Here is a 12554-nt window from a genome sequence, read left to right as displayed (position 1 = left end):
TATGAGTTCTCTCATATTGTTTAAGGTAAGAGCAATGAATGAACTTTTCCCATATAGATGACATTCATGGGGTTTGTCTTCTGTGAGTTCCCTCATGCTGTTTAAAGGAAGAGTAATGACTGAAGACTTTCCTACATAGATGTCATTTATAGGGTTTCTCTCCTGTGTGAGTTTTTTCATGTTTTTTTTTAAGATTATAAGATTAACTAAAGGCTTTTCCACATAGATGACATTTATGGGGCTTCTCTCCCAGTGTGCGATCTCTCATGCATTTTAAGGGAAAAGGAATGAATGAAGGCTTTCCCACATAGATGACATTCATGAGGTTTCTCTCCACTGTGAGATTTCTTACATATTTTAAGGGAAGAACATTGACTGAAGAATTTCCCACATAGAGGACATTCATGGGGTTTCTCTCCTGTATGAGTTCTCTCAAGTTGGCAAAGGTTAGAAGAGTGAGTGAAGACTTTTCCACATAGTTGACATTCATGGGGTTTCTCTATGTGAGTTCTCTCATGTTGGCATAGATAAGTAGAGAGATTGAAAGCTTTCCCCCACAAGTGACATTCATGGGGTTTCTCTCCAGTGTGAGATTTCTCGTGTATTCTGAGAGAAGAGCATTGACTGAAGGCTTTCCCACATAGTTGACAATCATAGGGTTTTTCTCCTGTGTGAGTTCTCTCATGTTGATGAAGATAAGTAGAGAGATGGAAGACTTTCCCACACAAATGACATTCATGGGGTTTCTCTCTTGTGTGAATTTTCTCATGTTGGTGAAGGTGAGCCAACTGACTAAAGGTTTTTCCACATAAATGACATTCATGGGGTTTCTTTTCTTTGTAAGTTCTTTCATGTTGGCGAAGGTTAGAAGAATGACTGAAAGCTTTCCCACATAGGTGACATTCATGAAGTTTCTCTCCAGTGTGAATTCTCTCATGTGATTTAAGGGAAGAGCAATGCCTGAAGGCTTTCCCACATTGAAGGCATTTATACGATTTCTCTCCAGTGTGAGATTTCTAATGTATTTTAAGAGGAGAGCATTCACTGAAGGCTTCTCCACATAGATGACATTCATGAGGTTTCTCTCCTGTGTGAATTCTCTCATGTGTTTTAAGGGAACAACAATGACTGAAGGCTTTCCCATATTGAAGGCATTTATAATGTTTCTCTTCAGTGTGAGTTCTCTCATATTCTCTAAAAGAATACCAAGTGAAGGCTTTCCCACATAAATGACATTTATAGGGTTTCTCTCGAGTGTGAGATCTCTCAGGTTCGTTAAGGGAATAGCAATGACAGAAGGCTTTCCCAGACAGAAGGCATTCATATGGTTTTCTCCAATGTGAGTTCCATTATATTGTCTGTTTTCAGAGCACTTAGTAAAGGTTTTAGCACTTTGATAACATTCATGTGATTTACTTTTAATGTGATTAAAAGATGACTTCTCACTGAGAACTTTCCCAAGTGTTTTGCAGAAACATGGTTTCTTTCTTATTTGTTTTAGTGCTTGTTATTTCACTGTGGATCTCTGTGTGGAATCTTCTTACAAATAATTGCAGTTAATAAAATTTTTTTGAGTGTGAGGTATCTGCAATGACACGATGTTACAAGTGTTTTTCTTGCAGGCAGATAGCATGAGTATCACTTCTTGTTTTTTTAAGGCATTTTTCATGACTACAATTCAGAAATTCCTCCACTTAAGGAAACTTGAAGTTGACATTCCTGAGCACCTACTCATTAATTGATGAGGAGCTTCTGGGATGCACAGGTTCTGAGAGCTCACCTCAACTTTGGTTTTGGGGAAATACTATTCCTCTTCTCTGCACTTCCTTTACTTGTGCCATCTTGAAAAGTACATCTGATTTGAAGACCTGACATCCTACTGAGATCAGATTGATATTCTTCCTCATCACTTCTATGAACAGCTTTCTCTGGAATGGGTCAAGCAGGGCCCACTCTTCCCGGGTAAAATCTGCAGCTAATCATTGAAGGTCATTAACTCCAGACCTACGGTTGCCATCTTTGCATCAGTGCCTCTCCCTTATTTTTGAAGGACCGTTTTTCTGGATAAAGAATTGACTGGCAGTTTTTTCTTTCAGTACCCTGAAAATATCATACCACTGCTTTCTCACCTCTATGGTTTCTGATGAGAAATTTGCTAGTCTTGTTGAGGATCATTTCTATATCATGAACTTCTTATCTCTTGTTGCTTTCAGAATTCTGTCTCTCTCTGACATTTGACATTCTGATTACTATGCATCTCAGAGTAGGTCTGTTAGAGTTTATTCGTGTTTGGAGTATGTTGTGGTTCTTATACATGTTTATTTATGTCTTTCAGAAGAGTTGGGAAATTTTCAGCTATTTCCTCAAATATTCTTTCTCCTCCTTTTTCCTTCTTTTCTCCTTCTAGAACACCCATGATGTGTATTTTTGTATGCTTCATGCTTTCACTTCTATCTCTGATACACTGCTCAAATTTTTCTATTCTTTTACTATTTGTTCTTCTGACTCTATAATTTCTATTTTCCTGTTTCCTAGCTTACTGATACTTTCTTCTGCCCATTCATATCTGCTATTATATGCCTCCAGTGTATTTTTAATCTCCATTATTGTGCCTTTTTCCCCACTAATTTCTGCTATGTTCCTTTCTAAACTTTCAAGTTCTTCTTTATGCTCACACATTGTCTTCTCAACATCCTTTAGCTCTATATCCATATTTTCTTTCATTTCCTTGAATTGATTTAGGAGATTTGTTTGAATTTGACTGAACATACATTCCTATTTCTTAGTATGTCTTATAATTTTTTGCCAATATCTGGGAATCTGATTATTTTAATGTGCTACCTTCGAAGCTCAGTTTCTCTCTCTTGTGTTATTGGCTTCATGTTAAGACTCTTCTTTGACGCTTGGTCCAATTTATTTTGGAAGTTTAGTGTAGACTATGTCTACTGTTCAGATTTTCTCAGCTCTCCTTCATTTGTTTCATGTCCTGGATTTTCAGTACAATTTTTAAGGTTGCAACTTTTGTGCAATTGTTCTCTAGGAAACTCGATCTGTTCTATTTGTTTTTATGCAGAATTTTCTCCTCAGCTCCTTTGATTTCTTTAAATTCTCTTCCTCACCCAGTGCACCTTTTTCTTTACACTTTTCAGTTCTAGGACCCATTCTGTCTTATCACAGCTCAGTTACCTACCCCCCTTTTTTCCTGTGAGGCGTTTCTGTTTCTGGTTTTATTCTCCACCAAGGCGTTGTACTCCAGGGACCCAGATGGGATCAATCTAGAAATGTGGGTCAATCCGTAAAGGTTGGTATTCTAGTTTGCAAGCTGCCAGAATGTGATACAATAGAAATGGAATGACTTTTTAAAAGGGGAATTTATTACGTTACAAGTTCTCAGTTCTAAGGCTGTGAAAATGTCCAAATTAAGGCAACGCTGTGAAAATGTCCAAATTAAGGCAACGCTATGAAAATGTTCAATCTAAGGCATCCAGGGAGGATACCTTGGTTCGAGAAGGCTGTCGATGTTCAGGATTTCCCTCTCAGCTGGAAAGGCACATGGTAACATCTGCCAGCTTTCGCTCCAGGAATCTTCAACGGCTTCCCCAAGGCTCTGTCCATTCTGTTGGCTCTCATGGCTCCAAAATGGTTCCTCTTAAAGGGCTCCAGTAAGCAACCTCTCTTTGAATGGGTGGAGACATATCTCCGTGGAAACTATGTGATCAAAAATTACCACCAACAATTGAGTGGGTCACATATCATGGAAATTATAAAAAAGATACCACCCACAGTCCCATCCCTCTATCCCATATTATTGACAGCCCCTTCCAACATGAAAAAGTTAGAATGGCCATAGCCCAAATACCTCTAAAGAGTGGGAGAAAAATCAAAGGAGATGGGGGAGTTACACAGAGAAGGTCGGGTTTCACAAATGAGTATGAGTGCTAAATCATTATACTGATATTTCTTTTAGCCTCCAGTACCTTAGAGCAACTAGAAATAAAAATCTAAAATTATGGAATTATAAGTCATACCAAACCCTGAAATTTGTTCTACAACTAATTGTTGTGATATATTTTGAAATTTATTGCTTTTATGTATACATGTTATTTAAAGAGAAGGAGGAGTATAATAAAGAAGATAGGATTTAACAAATGAGTATGACTGCTGAATCATTATATTGATATTTCTATTGGTCTCCTGTGTCTTGGAACAGCTAGAAGAAAAAATGAAAAAATCGTGGAACTATAACCCATACCAAACTTTAAAATCTGTTCTATAACTACTTGCTAAAATGAACTTGGGAATATATTGCTTTTTTGTATATATGTTATATACAACCCACAAAGGGAGCTCTGGCTGACTCCAAACTGCATTGGGGAGGGGATGAGGAAGTGCCCAGAAAGGACTCCAGGGGCTTTTCCATGTCATCCCAAAGCTGTGCTTCTTTTTTCTTTTCTTTTTTTTTTTTTTAACATTGGCAGGCACCGGGAATTGAACCCGGGTCCTCGGGCATGGCAGGCAAGCATTCTTACCTGCTGAGCCACCGTGACCCACCCAAAGCTGTGCTTTTTTGACTTGGCACCTGCACAGTAAATGCAGTCCTTCGACTGTCCCCCATAGCTCTGAGGAATTGTTCTGTCTTTAAGTCTCCTCTGTCCTCTTTGTCTTGGGCAGGTTGGAATAATGGCTGCCCTCAGAACCAGACTCCAGTGATCTGAAGTTGTTAATCAGAGTCAGTGATCTATGATTGGGTCTCAACCAATCCCCTGGATTTGGGGAAACATGGTTTTTATGTCTCACTCTGACACTAGCAAGCTGAGGCACGTGTCAGAGCCCACTGCTGCCTGCTGCAAGGTTGGGGATGGGCTATAATAAAAACCACATGGAAAGAGCTTTTCACTGGTATTTACTACAATTTACAGCCTCTTCTTTATACTCTTCCCTGGACGCTGCATGATGTTCTACTGGACTCTGAAATTTCAATATGGTTGATTCAGACAGTCCCTGCCAGTTAATAGTTAGTCTGAAGGAGAGACTGATTTCTGGGCCTTCCTACTTTGCCATCTTCCCACAATTCTATCCTCCTTGTTTTCTGAAGATCCAAATTTCTATCTGGTGCTATTGTTCTTCAAACTGAAAAACTTTCATTTTTTGTGTAGTGCAGTTCTGCTGGCAATGAGTTCTCGCACCTTCAGTTGTCTGTAAAAATCTTTACATCACTTGCATTTTAAGATAATATTTTTTTCTGGTTATAGAATTCTACATTAACCAATTTTTTTTCCTCCGGCCTTTAGAGATGTCATTCTATTGTTTTCTAGCTTTGTTTCTGACTAGAAGTCTGTAGTAATTCTTATCTTTGTTTTCCTATATGTAGTGTGAGACCTTTCAGATTGTTCCACTGTCACTGGATCTGAATCATTTTTTTGTTTGTATTCTCAGTCTTTTTTTATCTTTGTGCCTCAGTTTGGATAATTTCTATTGCTATGTGTTCAAGTTCACTGATTTTTCTTCTGCGTATCTATCTACTAATACTGTCACGTGATTATTTTCACTCCAGATACTTATATGTTTAATTCATAGAAGTTTCATTTAATTCTTTTCCCCATATACCACTCTATTATAAACTCCTTGTAATAGTGATATACATTTGTTCTAGTTTGTGCAAGAACATTTTTTATATTTGTAGTGTTAATCACAGTCATCATCCACCATAGGATTCACTGTGTTATACACTCCCCTGTTTTTATCTCTAGCTTTTCTTAAAGTGACATACTCTATGCTAAACTTTCCCTTTCAATTACAATCACCCACATAATTCAGTGCTGTTAATTATACTCACTGTATTTCAGTTTGCTAAAGCTGCAAAAATGCAATATACCAGAAATGGGCTGGCTTTTAAAATAGGGATTTATTAGTTTACAAACTTACACTTCTAAGACCTTGACAATGTTCCAATTAAGGCATCAGCAGGAAGATGCCTTCTCTGAAGAAAGGCAACTGGCATCCGGGGTTTCTCTGTCAGATAGCAAGGCACATGGCTAGTGTCTACTGGTCCTTCACTCCTGGGTTTCACTGCTTTCAGGTTCTGACTTTATTGGCTCTCTCAGCTTCTGGGGGTACTTGCTTGCTTCTCCAGGGACACTTCTCTAAATTCTCTCTAGGTGTTTCTCTTTCTCTATCATCTCTGAGTTTTTCCTATCTTTCATCCTCTCTTAAAGGATCTTTTATCCTCTCTTAATCCAGTAAAGGATTAAGACCTATCTTGAATTGGGTGGGTCACATCTCAATTGAAATAACCTAATCAAAAGGTCCCACCCACAATAGGTCTGCACCCACAAGAATGGATTTAAAGAACATGGCCTTTACTGGGGTACATAACAGCTGCAAACCAGCGTACCCCAATTTGTGCTACCATCACCTCTATCCATTTCCTAACACTTAAATTCAACCTAGTTAAAAACAATTCCTCACACATTAAGTATCTGTTCCTTATTTTTACCCACATTCTATTTCCTGGTAGTCTATATCCTAGATTTAAACTCTGTGAGTTTACCTGTTATAATTAGTTCATATTAGTGAGATCCTACAATATTGTCCTTTTTACAGTTGACTTCTTCCACCCAACATAATGTCCTCAAGGTTCATCCAAGTTGCTGCATGCTTTAAGATTTCATTCTTTCTTGCTGCTGAGTAATATCCCTCTGATAATTTTTTGTTGGATACCTGACCTTATAAATACAATGTTGTTGATTACTGGATTTTAATGTTTTCCTTTAAAGAGTGTTAAAGCTGTTTTATTAGTTAAGTTACTCGCCAATCGAGTTAATCCTTTTGGTCCTTTTGTAAGCTTTGTTTTAAGCCTGCTAGAGCTATTAGGCCCTTCTATTAAAGCATGATCCTTCTGAAGTCTTAATTCTTCACTCCAAGTGTTCAACAAGGGCTTTCTGCTCTAGGTAATAGGAACTCACATCTGTTAGCTCCGCGTCAGTCTTGGGAATCGTTTAGCTTATAGATTTCCAATAAGTTAATCTTTGCCAAGTCTTACGGAGTTTTACTCTACACATGCTCAGTCTAAGTCTCCATGGGACCCCTATGTAGGTTTCTGGAGCACTTTTTTTTTTTACATAACCTCTTCCTCTTTAATATTCTTCCCCAGAAATTGCCGCTGCCTTATTCTTCCAACTCAACTGCAATCGTTATCTCCACAATGCAGCATATTATCTGTGTCCTGCTTGACCCCCTCCCCATCCCTGCCCACAGCAGTTTAAGAAAGCTGGTTCTTATTTCCCTTATCTCAGGGATCACATTTTATACAGCCTTTTGTCCCAATATCTGGATACATTTGTTTTATGTAATTTATCAAGTGTTCTAGTTGCTTGTGCCAGGAGGGAACTTTCTGTTTCAATTTCTTCTTCACTGCTAGAATACAGGTTATTGGTTTTTCTAGTCTGAGTCAATACAAAACATTTGTGTTGAAAGGGCTCTCTCTCTCTCTCTCTCTCTCTCTCTCTCTCTCTCTCTATATATATATATATATATATATATATAGTTAAGTTACTCGCCAATCGAGTTAATCCTTTTGGTCCTTTTGTAAGCTTTGTTTTAAGCCTGCTAGAGCTATTAGGCCCTTATATATATATAATAAGGGCTATTATAGCCATAGAAACCCAGATATGGGAGGAACAAAGAATGGTACCACGGCATATTCTATGCAAGGGTGGAGAATGGGGAAGATTTTCGGAAAAGATACTTAAGTTGAATTGTGAAGTATCTCAAACTTTACAAAACCAAATCAGAGCTCCTGATATCCACCCCCACACTGTCCTCCTCCCAGATTTTCCTCTCAGTTGATGGCAACTCGATCCTTAGAGTTGCTCACACCAAACATCTTTAAGTCATCTTTGTCACCTTCCTTTCTTTTATTCTACAACCAATCCATTGGCAAATTCTTAAGATCTTCCTTTAAGCTATATCTAGAATTCAAACATGTCTCACTACTGCTACAATCCTGGCCCAAGCAACCATTGTTTTTGTTAGGTCAGGGAAATGGGGAAGGGCACTGCAACTGGAGCTGCAGAGGCTGGGTCGCCCCTCCCAACATGACTTCTGGAACCGCCCCTTCCGGACACCTGACTTCTGGAGAACCGCCCCTTCCGGGCGTCACCTGACCTGCTTGCTTAAAAACTGTCCATGCTGTCACGCAGGCGCTGACTCTCCTCTCTCTATCTTGGGTTCAGTGAGCTCTGCTGGGGAGAGCAGAAATAAACCCGCCCGCTTTAAATTTCCCGGTCTACCGTCCTTCTTTCTCACCCTTTCGCCTCCTAAACCTTTCAGTTTTCTGTTTGGATTTTTGCTGTAGCCTCCTAACCGGTCTCCTGCTCCATCCTTGTCTGTCTACAGTCTGTTTTCAACCCAGCAACCAGAGTGATCCCCTTAACATATAACACCTCATTTAAACCTTTCAGTTCCCCACTTGGCGTAGAGTGAAATGTTGTAGTCGTTTACAAGGTCCTATACGATCTGCCTCCCCTTACCATTCTCCCTTCATCTTTTACTGTTCCCTTTGCTCACTCTCCTCAGGCCATACTGGCCTCCTTCTAGCTCCTCGCACGTTGGCGGTGTAGCCCTGTATCAGGGTCTTTGTCCTTGGTCTTCATTTTTCCCTTGGTACTCTTTCCCTCAAAACTCAAATGGCTTACTGCTTGATTGTGGAGAGCCGCCTCCCGGGTCAGGCCTAGTGGTCGCGCTGCAGCCTGCTCTAGAGTTCCCCCCGCCCATCGAGTGAGCCAAGATGGCGCCCGCATCCTGTTTCCGCGTATGACGCACGCGCCCACCAACCCTATCTTCCAATCACCTCTGTATACGTGGCACTAACCTATTGGGTTTGGGCACAGTATATAAGAGGTTACCCGGACAGGGTGGGTGGAGACGACCCACAGGGAGCCGTACCTGACGGCCGCATAGAGGTTGTTCCCCCGCGGGGTATCTTGTCCCGCGTGGAACCTGTAACAGAGAATGCAAGCTTAACTCCAGTAAAGGTCTGTGCTCACAACCGTTGCGTGCCTCGAACCCGTGTTTATCACTCGAGTCGGTTTGCCTGCGCCTGTCTCTTTCTCCCCTCCTGTTCCCTTCGCCGGCCGGGGATCAGAAGCCGAACGAGACGGCTGCGGACACTTGATGTCCTTGGGGTCTTTCCTCGAATGTCACCTCCTTGGTGAGGTCTTCCCTAACCACCCCATTTAAAATAGCAACAGTCCCACACCAGTTCTGGCATTCCCCATCCTTCTTCCCTGCTTATTTTTTCTCCATAACACTCAACCCCGTTTAGTCTATTTTATAAGATACTCATTTTGTTTATCGTATTGTATTTATTGGGGACCCTCACACCATCACCATAACCATCACTTGTAAGCTCTAAAAGTTAGGAGAAATTTTGTCTGTTTTATTCATCGATCCTCAGCATCTAAAATAGTACCAGACACATAGTTAACCTCAGTACATATTTCATGAATAAATGAATGTAGAAGTAGAGGGGAGTGAGGTAGTTAGTGAAGGGTGACCACTCTGGGATGAGAGATAGCATGGAAAAGCAGTGAAGGTGGGAAAAAATGTGATATGATCAGGAAACTGAAATTAGATGCTAATACCAGAATGAAAGGCACATAAAAATGTGGCTAAGAGGCAGGGGCTCATTGCCATGCTAAAGTATTTGAGCTTCAGTCTAAAGGTCATTGGAAAATTCTAAACTGGAAGGTGGGGTTGGGAGTGGTGCAGTGAAACCTGATCAGATTATTAATTTAGAAAGATCACTCAGGCAGAAGACATGAGGTAAAAGATGGTGAGAAAAAAATAGAATAAAAATAAATTTAAATAAATAAATTTTAAAAAGAGTGGTGCAATAGTGGCTCAGGGGCAGAATTCTCACCTGTCATACTGGAGACCTGGGTTCAGTTTCTGGTCCCTGCCCATGCAAAAAATAAAAATGAAAAAAAGATGGTGAGGCCATCTCTCACAGCTAAAACATCAAGCAAACTCACTGCCCTCACCCTCTGTAAGTGGCACATGACTCCCAGAAGTGCAAACCTCCCTGGCAAAGTGGAACAGAAATCCTAGAATGAGCTGAGATTCAGCATCAAGGGGTTGAGAAAACCTTCTCAACCAAAAGGGGGAAAAGAGAAATGAGACAAAATAAAGTTTCAGTGGCTGAGACGTTTCAGAGAGTCAAGAGGTTATCCTGGAGGTTATTCTTACACATTATATGGATATCCCTCTTTAGCTCATGGTGTATCGCATTAGAATGGCTAGAGGGAAGTGCTTGAAACTGTAGAGCTGTGTTCCAGTAGCCTTGATTCTTGAAGATGATCGTATAATGATATAGCTTTTACAGTGTGACTGTGTGATTGTGAAAACCTTGTGTCTGACGCTCCTTTTATCTAGGGTATGGACAGATGGGTAAAAAATATGGATAAAAATTAACAAATAATTGGGGGAACAAAGATTAAAATAAGCTGAGTAGATTGAAATACTAGTGGTCAATGAAAGGGAGTGGTAAGGGGTATAGAGCAAAAATAGGGGAAACAAAGGTTAAAATATATTGGGTAGATGGAAATACTAGTGATCAATGAGGGAGGTGTAAGTGGTATTAGTTTTTCCTTTTTTTTTCTGGAGTGATGCAGTGTTCTAAGAAATGGTCATGGTGATGAATATACAACCATGTGATGATATTGTGAGCCATTGATCGTACACTAAGCATGGAATGTTCGTATGTTAAGAATGTTTGTGTTTGTATGTTGTTTTGTCAATAAAAATTTTAAAAAAATAAAAATAAAACTTGGTATTTAGGTCAGAGACAAGGAGACCAGTTGACTGTAATTGCAATAGCCCCCAGATGAATGTGAAGACATGAATTAAGTCAGTGGCCGGAGGCATTGAGAAAAGAGGGACTGGATTCAAAAGGTATGTAAGTGAAATCTTCAGTACTTTTACAACACATTGGTTGATAGCAGAAGCCTAAGATGACAACCAAGTTCCTAGCTTGGACAGCTAGCGATATGGTGGTGCTATTAACTGAATGCATGCAGCATCACCGGTCATTTCCTGTTACTGGCCATGAGGGCCAAGTGATAATGGGGCACAAAGTGCAAACCACTTAGTTGTGTTCACCAAATGTACAAGCCACACTGAGGGCAGGAAATGTGACGTGAAGACTATTCGTCATCAGCCTACTTTCCATTATGAAAGAACAAGCCTGTAATAGGAACATTGCTTTAGTTTGTTAGGCAGGGCTCTGTGGCTTCTTGCCTCATCTTAATTGCCTATGAAGCAAGTTGAAAAGGGTTGCATGGATTTCCCTAAAACGTTGTCTAAGGTTTTAAAGGTGCAGGCAGCAGGGATTAGCACTACCGTCATCCACCATGACAACAAATAAGGTGATTGGGAAGTAGCCTGGGAAGATTCCCTGAGAGTTTGGACAGGAGAAGCAGGAACTGCCTGTGAATAAGAAAAGAGCTGTTGTAGTAACTCACTTGAACACAAACAGCATGTATAGCAATGACCCCACATTTAATGGAACAGAGGTTGTAAGGTGAAGGTCAGGATTTAAATGCATGCACTGTAGGAAGGTAGAATATTTGCATTCATTCAGTTAAAAAGCTTTACTAAGTACCTGTGTGCACATGAAATAATAGGTGGCAATGCAGATTGCCACGTGACTGGAAAGATCAGATCATTATAGGCTGGTGTAGTTGGAGGTATCTTTATATTTATAAATGTCTAATGAAGTGTTACACTTAATTAGAAGAATGACATATACATATAATTTCTTTTTGTAACAATGCTGCCAAAGGTGGTAATTTGTGCTATGCGCCTCATGCCCAATGAGAGACTTAAGTATATACTCTTTGATTGTAAGAAAAATATTCAATCATTTTTAAAAACCTAACTTTTCTTGATCCCCCAGTCTGACTATCAACTGACCCTACTATGAGTTTCAATGAGTGAATCAAGTCAGGCACCCGCCTCATAATGAACATTTAAAAAATAATGAAAGAAATAAAAAATCTTGAGCTGGAAAGAACTCCATAGATCCTGAGATGTCTTTTGTAGCTATTTGTATTTGCTTGCAGTGTTGTTCTTTGGAACATAGAGAACTTTCTGTATCTATTAAGAACTGACCTGAACTGGTGGACAGAAATGAAGAAAAGAACTCACCCTACATGACCAAGCATATCTTTGCAAATGGAAATAAGTTGTTTTGTGACTTTTATATATATGTGAAACATTCTATGCTTCTACACAGCACCAACTTGTCTTTACTTTTACATAAATGGTAAATTGTATTGGAGAAAGAAGCTGGCCACTGCAAAAAACACTATATAAAAACACATCTCTGTTTCACAAAACAGCCATCATACCATCTGCTTATGTACAGGAAAATGTATTTGGGCCACTGGGAAACCTTGGGATACAGTGTTCACTTTCTAAATATTTTCATACTTTCAATAAACTTATGCTTCCCTTTTGCTGATATGTTTACCATTTCTTTGAATAGAAAAGCG

General features: G+C 39.7%; 1 pseudogene; it reads right to left on the bottom strand.

Annotated features, from left to right (window-relative positions):
- Positions 1-233: 233 nt before the first annotated feature.
- On the bottom strand, positions 234-2017 carry LOC143690375 (uncharacterized; annotated as a pseudogene).
- Between the last annotated feature and the right edge of the window lie 10537 nt (positions 2018-12554).

This window comes from Tamandua tetradactyla, chromosome 7 (assembly GCF_023851605.1).
Source record: "Tamandua tetradactyla isolate mTamTet1 chromosome 7, mTamTet1.pri, whole genome shotgun sequence".
Classification (NCBI taxonomy): Eukaryota; Metazoa; Chordata; class Mammalia; order Pilosa; family Myrmecophagidae; genus Tamandua; species Tamandua tetradactyla.
The sequence above is the reverse complement of the archived record's forward strand: the minus strand, read 5'-3'. Positions and strand labels throughout refer to the sequence as shown.